Source organism: Castor canadensis, chromosome 4 (assembly GCF_047511655.1).
Source record: "Castor canadensis chromosome 4, mCasCan1.hap1v2, whole genome shotgun sequence".
Taxonomy (NCBI): domain Eukaryota; kingdom Metazoa; phylum Chordata; class Mammalia; order Rodentia; family Castoridae; genus Castor; species Castor canadensis.
Genome location: NC_133389.1, coordinates 39,942,252 through 39,954,603, shown reverse-complemented (window position 1 = coordinate 39,954,603; position 12,352 = coordinate 39,942,252). Strand labels below are relative to the sequence as shown.

At 38.9% G+C, this 12,352-nt stretch overlaps 1 pseudogene; it reads left to right on the top strand.

The window, feature by feature from the left end:
- Nucleotides 1-1,197: 1,197 nt before the first annotated feature.
- On the top strand, nt 1,198-1,337 carry LOC141422933 (small nucleolar RNA SNORA32; annotated as a pseudogene).
- The last annotated feature ends 11,015 nt before the right edge of the window (nt 1,338-12,352 follow it).

The following is a 12,352-nucleotide window of genomic DNA, read 5'->3' as shown; positions in this document are numbered from 1 at the left end:
TTACAATATATATGCATTGCTTAATAAAGAAAAGATACAAAGAATACTCTCTGGCACTAAAACCAGTAAATGTAAACATGACTATCTTTGCTGTCAAGCTGAGAAGTGACATAAAACAATTCAGTTAGGAGTATTCAAATGTATTCAGCAAAAGCCAAATAAATAACCAGTCTTTATTAGCTTTAAAGTAACAACAAATTTGTTTCCTTTTGTCTCAAATGGTTTACCCAAATGGGAAAATAAATAAACCCATATTCCATTCCAGATAAAATTAACGTTCGGTTCACCTGAAGATCGAGCTTAGTCTAATTAGTAAAGAGGCCAGGCCAGACAGTGCTAACCAACCCAAAGGAAAAAGAACACATGATTAAGCAAGCAGATGGCCACTTGCAATTTAATGAGCAGGCACTTTTTGATTTGGATTGATGGCCCAACTAGGGAAGGTCGTTAATTTAAGCTCTTCCCTTGAGAACCCTGGATGGCTAGAATCCAGTGATTTTTTTCAGGTTAGAGCCCCCTCCTCCCAGAATTGGTTTCCATAATTCATAAAAAGTCTTGTATTTTGTTTACATCAAGCAAGCACAGACCAGAGACACACACTCTCTTAGATGGCATGCTAACTTCTTCTTTCTTATTTTTTGGCAATACTGGGTATTGAACTCAGGGCCTAGCTCTACCACTTGAGCCCAGCCCCAACCCTTTTTGCTTTGGTTATTTTTCAGAAGGGACTTGCATTTTTACTTGGGCTGACCTCGAATCCCCCTGCCTTCTCCTCCCCCACAGCTTGGATTACAGGCATGTACCACCATCCCAGCCACATGCTAACTTATTCTTTAAAGATGGAAGGATAGAATTAGGACATAGGATAAAGATCAAGGATGAAAATGAGTGAACTCAGGGAAGACAAACAGGGCACTGATTGAAGACAATGCCAAAAGTGGGCTTCCACATGTTTCTCAGTTTTGCTTAAAGTGAGAACACCCTGTGCCATTCACAATCAATTGTAAGAGGACTTCCCCAGTGAGATGTCCACCCAAATCAAAACGTATCTATTTGTTAAGTTGCATGTGGCTATCATATGTGATAGGAAAAGATTTCAAATAAAACCATAGATTTTTTGACAAGGTATAAGCAGAATAAATACATCTGTAAGTGTCAGGCATGGCAGCAAACACATGTGTAATCCCAGCACTTGGGAGGTCAAGGCAGGAAGAATGTAGTTCAGGCTACACAGCAAGACCCTGTCTCAAAACAAACAGTGGACATGACCATAAAAAATTTCCCCACTAAGTTTTCTATATGCTACCTTATTAGCAATCAACCTATTGGGAACAGTATTATCCAGTAGAAACAACTGTGCAAGCCACAGGACTTTTCTAATAGCTCTTCATTGCTAAGAGACTTTTACAACAGTCAAATACTTATGAATGTGATATTGTAAAATTTGTATGCAATTATATGTAGCAGGACTATTTCTTGGTAACTGTGTGATCACCTCATGTTCTTGTTATGTAGAACTGATAAGACAACTGGATTAAGCATCTTTTTAAAAGGGCTATCTTGGACTGGTGGAGTGGTTCAAGTGGTACAGCACCTACATAACAAGTGTGAGGCCCAGTAGCACCAAAAAAGAAAAAAAATCCAACATAAAAAGGAAGATCTTGAAGGAAAATCAAAACTTTGGCTTTAGAAGTGAACTTGATGTACAGTGAACCAATCATGATGCAACAAATGAAACATAAAACAAATAAAAATACATCTGTAGGTATTATATTTTTCACATAAACATCAATAATAATGAGATGAAGAAACAGACAAGGAGGAGGGATTACAGCTCCTTATAGCTACAGTTTTTCAAGAAGTTGCAACTCAGTAAGTATTTAAATATGCAAAAACTGATGGGGTTTTGTTGTTGTAGTATGTTTTTTGTTTTGGGGGTTTGCGGGAAAAGGCTTGGGTGGTACTGGAAGTTGAACTCAGGGCTTTTTATTTGCTAGGCAGGAGCTGTACCACTTGTGCCACACCGTCAACCCTAGGTTTGCTTTGTTTTAAGCAGGGTCTCCCTCTCTCTGTCTCTCTGTCTCTCTGTCTCTTTCTGTCTGTCTCTCTCTCTCTGTCTCTCTCTCTCTCTCTCTCTCTCTTTCTCTCTCTCTCTCCTTCAGCCTCATTCTGAGGTCACTGCCATAATCTCTTGAGTGTAGTTTTTGCTTTGTGTTTTCTTTTTGTAGCTTAAAAAATTATCTATGCTTCTCTGCATTAAGTGCCTTAAAATCCAGAGTTTTCCAAATAGTATTTTCTCTAAATTCAATAGCCTTTTCATTCATGGAAAATTCTAAATTGAAGATTTAGAAATTAAAACTCAATCAAGTGTTTTTTTTCAAATAACTTTACAAACATGTAAAACAGGAAAAGGATGTTAGAGTTAGAAACCGGGAGGCTTTAAGAATTTTTTTGTTTCTAAAAGATGAGATGTAACTGCCAATAATTCAGTGGTTTTAGTTGCTTTCAAAAGGAGGAGTGTGATAATAGCTCTTGGGTGGGATAATTCTGGCTGGACTTGATTAAATCTAAGTTTAAAACTTACAGAGAACAGCTTGGGCTGCATTTTTTTTTTAAGAAGCAGCATTGCATTTCATCTTACCGTGGCCTTGCCAGATTCAGGGCCTTTGGGGAGTCTAGCACTAGATTAGACACTAACGAAGTGAGCTGTAATTCCCGGGGTAACATGAGTTATATAACTCCAAGCGACACTAATGAGTGTGCACCTCACTAAAGCTCTGCACGTGTAATTTTGGCAAGGAAGCCAAAATGACTATAAGATCCTTTCCTTTCACAAAGGGCTACTTTATTAAGCTCCCATAAAGTAATCTGTCCAAAAGAGAATGGATGACAAACAGTAGACACATTCAGCCGGTTTTTTGTTATTGCTATTGTTGTTTGTTTTGTCTTTGAGACAAGTTCTCATTATTTAGCCCAGGCTGACCTCAAGTTCTTGATCCTCCTTCCTCAACCTTGACAATTCTGGGGTTACAGGCATGTACCACCACACCCTGCCTCACACAGTGTTTTTGTTTATATTCTATTGTCTTTTCCTTTTGGTAAATAAATCATTTTAAATTCCCTAAAAATGATTCTAGATTATACATCTTTATATACCTTTATTCTTCATATGTTTCTAGTGACTTTAAGATTTTAATACAACTTGAGAATTCTAGAATACTTGAAAAAAAATCAACTCAGGAGAGCTACCTGAGTCTCTGTTTTGCAAATCTAAATACAAATACTATTAAATACTTAAAACTGCTCCATGGGTTTCTGTTTCCAGAACAAGATGTAGTAAATGTATTTCTCCCTATTCCTCCTACTAAGTACAGCTGAAATTCCTGGACATCACATATAAACACACACACACACACACACACACACACACACACAACCTCCATAAGGAGAAAGAAAAGAAAACGTCATATAGGCTATGGATCTCACATCCTTGAATTGATGATGAGTTCCTTGAATTGTCTTTTTGCTTCATACATACCAGACTTGGAGTCAAAAAAAGTCAACAACTCAGAAACACTAATAGGCATAGACAGAAAAAAAAAAAAAAAAAAAAAAACCTCCATAAAGACCTAGATAAGGCAGCCTACCTAGCAGGACAGAAAACTATTTTAGACAATAACTACTCCAACAAAGCAGCACTGAAAAAAAAAAAAGGAAAAGAAAAAAAGTTGACCCCATCCCCATTGGCAAGGGTCAAGGGCCAAATGGGAAGCCTACATTTCCCCCCTCATTCAGGTACCACTCTCCCTGCCAGGGCCATGTCAGAGAAGAATGAATGAGGGATGGAACTTCCATCCTGGCCTGATAGTGACAAGGTACCTGTCTCCCCACTCTCAAGTAGATTCAGAGAAAGCTGACTGGGAATCTGGGACTCCCAGCACCTTCCAGCAGTGATGGGGTTCTCCACAGTACAGGGCCAGTGGAAACCATGGAAACAATGACAAGATGCCCCTCCCCTCCCAGCCAGCAGTGTCAGCAGAGCCCAATGAAAAACCTGAACTGTCACCCCTACCCTACCTACCAATCACAAGACACCCTCACTGTCCTTGGGGTCAATAGATGCCAAGTTGGGAACCTTGCTCCAACCATGTTCTGGCAGGAAAATCCCAACTAGAATAAGAAAAAGTAATCAGCAGACACTGACACACAGATGATACAGACATTGAACTTGTCTGACAAAGATTTGAAAACAGCATGGAAAACAAAGTTTCAGTGAGCAATTAAGAGCATATTTCTACCAGGTATGGTGGTACACACCTATAATCCTAGCACTTGGGAGGCTGAAGCAGGAGTTTGAATTTGGGGCCAACTTGAGCCACAAAGTGAGACCCTGTCTCAAAAACAAACAAAAAATTTGAAACAAGTGAAAATTACATATTAAAAAAGGTTCAGTAAAGAAATAGAAAATATAAGCCCAGCTACTCAGGAGGCAGAGATCAGGAGGATTGCGGTTGGAAGCTAACCCAGGCAAATAGTTCACAAGATCCTATCACAAAAATACCCAATACAGAGAAAATGTGGGGGGGGGTCTGGTGGAGTGGCTCAAGTAGTAGAAGGTCTGCCTAGGAAGTGTGAGGCCCTGAGTTCAAGCCTCAGTTCCACTAAATAAATTATTTAAAGCAGAACCAAATGAAACTGAACTGAAAACAATAACCAAAATGTAATACTCACCAGATGAGTTCAACAGCAGGAGGGAGAGGACAGAGTAAAGAATCAGTGAGTTTGATAGCAATGGCAAGATGGCTGTGTAGTGATACCATACGGCATTTTTCTTGCATACATATCTTTTTTTTAATTTCTTTTATTCACATGTGCATACAATGTTTGGGTCATTTCTCCCCCCTCCTCCTGCCCCCTCCATTTCCCCCTACACCCTCCCTCTCCCCACCTACCCCCTTGCTACCAGGCAGAAACTATTTTGCCCTTATCTCTAATTTTGTTGAAGAGAGAGTATAAGCAATAGTAGGAAGGACCAAGGGTTTTTGCTAGTTGAGATAAGAATAACTATACAGGCAGTTGACTCACATTAATTTCCTGTACATATGTGTTACATTCTAAATTAATTCTTCTCAAACTAACCTTTTCTCTAGTTCCTGGTCCCCTTCTCCTATTGGCTTTAAAGTTTCTGTTGCTTTCAAGTTTCTGCATTAGTTCCTTTACATTGAGGACAATGCTATCTTGTTTTTTGGGGGATTTCTTACCTATCCTCATACCTCCCTTGTGTGCTCTCACCTCATCACGTGATCAAAGTCCAATCCCCTTGTTGTGTTTTGCATACATATCTTACTAAACAGCAATTCTGGCACCTAATTCCTTACAGAACTAATCAGCACCCCTGGAGCTGAAGTTAACTGTGGGCAGTAAGGATCCATGGACCATGGACCCAGAAATCCTGTCCAATCCTGCATGGTCCCCACTGCAGACACAGAAGTCAAGTAGGGCTCACTTGGCACATGGATCTCACTGCTAGTCCAGAAGTCCCCATACAGAGCATCTGATGCATGGACTGTCACACAGCAAAGGAACAAGTAAGAAATAGCAGGCAGTAGATCCTCCCCCACCAAGACAAAAAATGGAGCCTGCAGATCCGGCTGGGGATAGCTAATGTTAAGTCACAGCTCCATCTAAGAAATCATGGTGGCAGCACCCTTGCAGAGGGAGGGGAAACTCATCATGGCAGCTTGTGACTAGGAAAGGATTGCCCTAGAGCAGACCTGGGGGAGGGAGAAACTACAAATTTCCTGGGAACTGTTGGGACTGGAGGGTTGAAAGCCCAGACCCCACAATCCTTCACTGGAGATTGTATTCACAGATTGTTTTCCTCCCCCATGCTGAAAAATGAACACAATTAGACACCATTCCATAGACTTGACTCTAAGTAGACTGCCATCCACTGGTATGAAAGACACAGACAGCAATTGAAAATTCCAATTTTGTTTCAATCTTAAGCCATATTTTCTCCTTTCCTTTCCTGTTTCTCTTCCCCATTTATACTTTCCTTCTATCTATAATTAGAACTGCTCTCACTCAGATTTTCTTCTATCTCTATTTCTATAACCCATTCTATTAAGTTTATCCATCACCTCTTTCTGCCTTATAAAACTATGCACCTTATATCTTCATTAGTGTTATCCCCTTCCCATTACCAACTTTGTTACCTAAAGTCTTCCTAGATCATCTTCACTCCAATGTTCCTCTAAAGATACCACAGCAGCAGTGATTGGTCTTCAGTAGGGATTGCTGTAATCTCAATGTTGGGATTTATCAACTGCAATACCTTCTGAAGATAAGCTCCAGAATAGACTTCTCTTGATTGGTCTGCCTTGCCTATTTTGATTCTTGTCATTAGTAGAGCAGAAAAGAACAGCAGTGACAGCAACATGGCAGTGAGAGCAGCAGTGGGTTAGCAAGTACTTTCTGCAGTGTGGGGAACTGTGGGCAGGAATGGCAGTAGCTAACCAGGGCCTCCAACAGCAGCAGGAATATTGGTGCCCTCAGGCCAAGAGCAGCTGGTCAAGCCCATAACAGTTGAAGACAGCTGATGGATAGAACAGTTCCCCCAGTGGGGAGGTGCAGTAGGCGGCAGCAGGAGCAGCCTTAGGCCAATTGCGGTTGATTTGGCCTGCAGCAGCAGAGACAACAGGACAGCTAGAGTCACCTTGAAAGTAAGATTGATTTTGGTTGATCAAGATTGATGGTGGAAGACACCTCCTGCTGTGGGTTCCAGCCTGAGGCACAAAAGAGCCCTACACTTCAGGCCTCAGGCCTGACACCAAGGCCCAGAACCCCTTGCCACCATCCTAGCTGCACTGCCACCCTAGCTGTCCAAGGCCTCAGCAAATTATGGCTGCCCACTGTCATCCATTGTTATTGCTTTCAAATACCCAGAATAACTGGGGGAACTTCTCCTTGCCCACCCACAATTTCTATCTGAATAGAGCAGAATGACCTCATCATTTAGTTGGTGACATAACCATTAAAAAAAAAAAGCTAAATAGGGCTGAAGGCATGGCTCAATTGGTAAAGCACCTGCCTATCAAGTGCAAAGCCCTGAATTCAAACCTCAGTACCACCAAAAATTTTTAAAAGTTAAACAAACACATACATTCAAAATACCATAGGTAAATTAGAATGGAATTCCAAAAAAAAGTATTTTAGTAATCCACAAGAAGGAAAAAAAAGAGCAACACCCCCTATCCAACTCCCCAAATTTCTATAGCTAGCCTAACAAACTTCAACCCCCCCCCAACTCCTACTGCTTATAGATATTACCACCAAGGGGTCTTCTATATAATATATAAACTACTGTTCAGGTATTGAGCCTGTGAATTAGTTATTACTAAATTACACCTCCAGACCAGGGACAGAAATAGCACACCAACCTAGGTAATAACCAAGACAGCTACAACACAAAAATAAATCAAGGGAAAGAAAATAGATGACTAAAACCATCAACTAGCCTATCAAGAAAATAGTTGAACAGTACCAAGTAGAGTGATGGGAAGTTGAAGAAGAGTTGGAAACCACTCTCCTCAAAAAAATAATTTAATACAGGATTCAGAGGGAAATGAAGAAAACAGATACCCAGTTCCTGACCTCAACAAAACAAAGATAAATGACACTAAGGAACCCACCAAAGCCCACAAAAACAGCCTCGAAGGAGAAATCCTGCAAGTAATCACTGAAAATTTCATGGAGAAGATACTAGACATGGTTAACCAAAATGTACAATATGTACTCAAGAAATTTCAAGACACCAAAAATAAAGAATATGAGAAAACACAGAAACAAATACATGAACTCAGAGGAGCTCTAAATAAACACCAAAGTGAAACAGAGACCACTATAGAAAGAACTACAGTTATCTTTTGCCTCCCCAACTGGTCTGCATGCATTCCTATTCTTGTCCCTACTCCAGTCTTTTCACTACCTAGCAATGAGAGTGATGTTAAATTGTAAATCAGTTTATTTTACTCTCCTGCTTAAGATCATTCAGTGGCTTCCCATTACTCTTCAAATAAAATCCAAAATTCTGTAAAACCTTGAATAATCTTACCAAAAAAAAGAGGAAAATAAAAAATATTAAAGAGGAAGTGAAGAAGATATGAAAAACCAGGGAAAAAAGAATCAAACAGAAACACAAAACTCAGTGGAAGGCCACTCCAGCAGACCAGAACAAGTGGAAGAAAAATCTCAGAACTTGAAGATAAAATAGAAATTAAAGAAAAAACTGAAGAACTGTTAGTCAACAACTCAAGACCTGTGAAAGGAATATGCAAGAACTTACTGACTCTATCAAAAGACCAAACCTGAGATTCATGGGCACTGAAGAAGTAGAAGAGGTCCAATCAAGGGATTCATTATATATTCAATAAAATAATAACAGAAAATTTCCCAAATCTCAAGAAAGTTTTACCTACTCAGGTACAGAAAGCCTCCAGGACACCAAACACACTTGGCCAAAATAGAACCTTCCCACAGCATATTATCATTAAAACAGCAAACACAGAAAATAGAGAAAGAATATTGAAGGCAAAAGAGAGAAAAAACAAATAACATATAAAGGTAAACCCATCAAAATCACAGCAGATTTCTCAACAGAAACCTTAAAAGCAAGAGGAGCATGGGGTGAGATCTTCCAGGCACTGAATGAAAATAACTTCAACCCTAGGATACTCTACCCAGAAAAACCATCATTCAAAATAGATGGAGAAAAAAAAGTCTTCCATGACAAGCAAACACTGAAACACACCAAGCCACCACTACAAAAGATTCTCCAAGGAATTCTCCACACAGAAAATGAAAGCAAAGAAAAATATGAAAGGACAGGCAGTACCAATCCACAGGAGAAAAAAAGACAAGGAACCTGAGAGTAGCATTGATTCAGCTGCACACAATCAAACCCTAACAACAAAAACAACTAAGTGGCAGGAATAACCACATACTTATCAACACTGAATGTCAATGGACTCAACTTTCCCATCAAAAGACACCATTTGGCAAACTGAATTAAAAAGAAAGATCCAACAATCTGTTATTTACAGGAGACCCATCTCATTGACAGAAACAAACACTGGCTTAGGGTGAAAGGCTGGAAGAATATTTACCAAGCCAATGGGCCCCCAAAACAGGCAAGAGTAGCAATACTTATATCAGATAAAGTAGACTTCAAACTTACATTGATCAAATGAGATAAAGAAGGACACTTCATACTAATTAATAAAAGGGGAAATACACCAAAAGGAAATAACAATTATCAACCTATATACACCCAATATCAGTACACCCAATTTCATCAAGCATACTCTAAAGCACATATAAACTTCAACACAGTGGTAATGAGAGATTTTAATACCCCCCATCACCAATAGATAGGTCATCCAAACAAAAAAATCAATAAAGAAATTTTAGAACTAAATCACACCATAGATCACATGGACCTAGCTGATGTCTACAGAATTTCATCCCACTTCTGCACAATATACATTCTTCTCAGCAGCCCGTGGAACTTTCTCTAAAATTGGTCATCTCTTAAGGCACAAAGCAAGCCTCAGCAAATAGAAAATAGAAATAATCCCATGAATTCTATCTAATCACAATGCATTAAAACTAGAACTCAACAACCAACAAAAATAGCAGCAGAAAATATGCAAACAACGGGAAGCTGAATAACACCTTGCTCAATGATGAATGAGTCATTGATGAAATGAAAGAGGAAATTAAAAGGTTCCTGGAAGTTAATGAAAATGAAAACACGACCTACCGGAACCTATGGGACACAGCAAAGGCAGTCCTAAGAGGAAAGTTTATGGCCATGAGTGCATATATTAAAAGGACAGAAGATCTCAAATCAATGACCTAATGCTATATCTCAAACTCCTAGAAAAACAAGAACAAGCAAAACCCAAATCAAGCAGAAGGAGAGAAACAATAAAAATAAGGGCCAAATTAATGAAATAGAGACCAAAAAAAAAAAATACAAAGAATCAATGAAACAAAAAGGTAGTTCTTTGAAAAAAATAAACAAGATTGACAAACCCTGGCAAATCTGATTAAAATGAGGAGGGAAAAGACCCAAATCAGTAAAATCAGAAATGCAAAAGGGTCAATAACAACAAATACCGTGGAACCCAGGAAATCATCAGAGACTACTATATTCCAACAAATTTGAAAATCTTGAAGAAATGGACAAATTTCTAGATACTTATGACCATCCAAAACTGGACCAACAGGATATTAACCACCTAAACAGATCTATAACACAAAATGAAATTGAAGCAGCAATAGAGTCTCCCAAAAAAGAAAAGTCCGGGACCTGATGGAGTCACTACTGAATTCTATAAGATGTTTGAAGAAGAACTAATACCAACTCTCCTTAAACTGTTCCACAAAATAGAAAGGGAAGGAACACTGCCTAACTCATTCTATGAAGCCAGTATTACACTCATCCCAAAACCAGACAAAGACACATCCAAAAAGGAGAACTATAGGCCAATCTCCTTAATGAACATCAATGCAAAAATCCTCAATAAAATAATGGCAAACCAAATTCAACAACATATCAGAAAGATCATTCACCACGACCAAGTCAGCTTCATCCCAGGGATGCAGGGTGATTCAACATATGCAAATCTATAAATGTAATACAGCACATTAATAGAAGCAAAGACAAAAAACACTTGATTATCTCAATAGATGCAGAAAAAGCCTTTGATAAGATTCAATACCAGTTCATGAAGAAAGCTCTAAGAAAACTAGGAATAGAAGGAATGTAGCTCAACATTATAAAGGCTATATATGACAAACCTACAGCCAACATCATACTTAATGGAGAAAAACTGAAACCATTCCCTCTAAAATCAAGAACGAGACAAGGGTGCCCACTATCCCCACTCCTATTCAACATAGTCCTGGAATTCCTAGACAGAGCAATTAAGAAGAAATAAAAGGAATACAAATAGGTAAAGAAACTGTCAAAATATCCCTATTTGCAGAGGATATGATCCTATACCTCAAAGACCCAAAAAACTCTACCCAAAAACTCCCAGACACCATTACAGCTTCAGCAATGTAGCAGGATGCAAAATCAACTTACAAAAATCATTAGCTTTTCTATAAACCAACAATGAACAAATTGAGAAAGAATATATGAAAACAATTACATTTACAACAGCCTCAAAAAAAAATCAAATACCTAGGAGTAAACTTAACAACGGATGTGAATGACCTCTACAAGGAGAACTACAAACCCATGAAGAAAGGGATAGATAAAGACTACAGAAGGTGGAGAGAGCTCCTGTGCTCATTGATTGGTCGAATCAACATAGTAAAAATGACTATCTTACCAAAAGCAATCTACATGTTCAATGCAATTCTCATCAAAATCCCAACGACATTCATCACAGAGATTAAAAAACCTACCCTAAAGTTCATTTGGAAACACAAGAGACTGCAAATAGCCAAGGCAGTACTCAGCAATAAGAGCAATGCTGGAGGTGTCACAATACCCAACTTCAAACTATATTACAGAGCCATAGCAATAAAAACAGCATGGTACTAGAATGATACAAAGACCAGTGGAACAGAATAGAGGACCCAGATATGAATCCACACAGCTATGCCCACCTTATTTTTGACAAAGGTGCCAAAAACATATCATGGGGAATAGACAGCCTCTTCAGCAATGTTGCTGGGAAAAGTGGTTATCTGCCTACAGAAAACTGAAACTAGATCTATGTCTATCACCCTGTACTAGTATCAACTCAAAGTGGATTAAAGATCTTAATATCATACCTGAAACTCTGAAGTTAGTATTGGAAAGAGCAGGGAATACTCTGGAAACAATTTGTATAAGCAAGGACTTCCTCAATAGAATCCCAGTAGCCCAGAAACTAAGAGAAAGGATGGACAAATGGGACTTCATAAAACTAAAAACTTCTGCACAATAAAAGAAATGGTCCCTAAACTGAAGAGACCACCCACAGAGTGAGAGAAAATATTTGCTGGTTATACATCAAACAAAGGACTGATAACCAGAATATATAGGGAGCTCAAAAAACTAAACTCCCCCAAAATCAATAAACCAACAAAGAAGTGGGCAATTGAACTAAACAGAACTTTTTCAAAGGAAGAAATCCAAATGGCCAAAAAACACATGAAAAAATGCTTATCATCCCTGGCCATAAAGGAAATGCAAATCAAAACCACACTAATTCTACCTCACCCCTGTTAGAATAGCCATCATCAAAAACACCACCAACAACAAATGTTGGTGAGGATGTGGGGGAAAAGG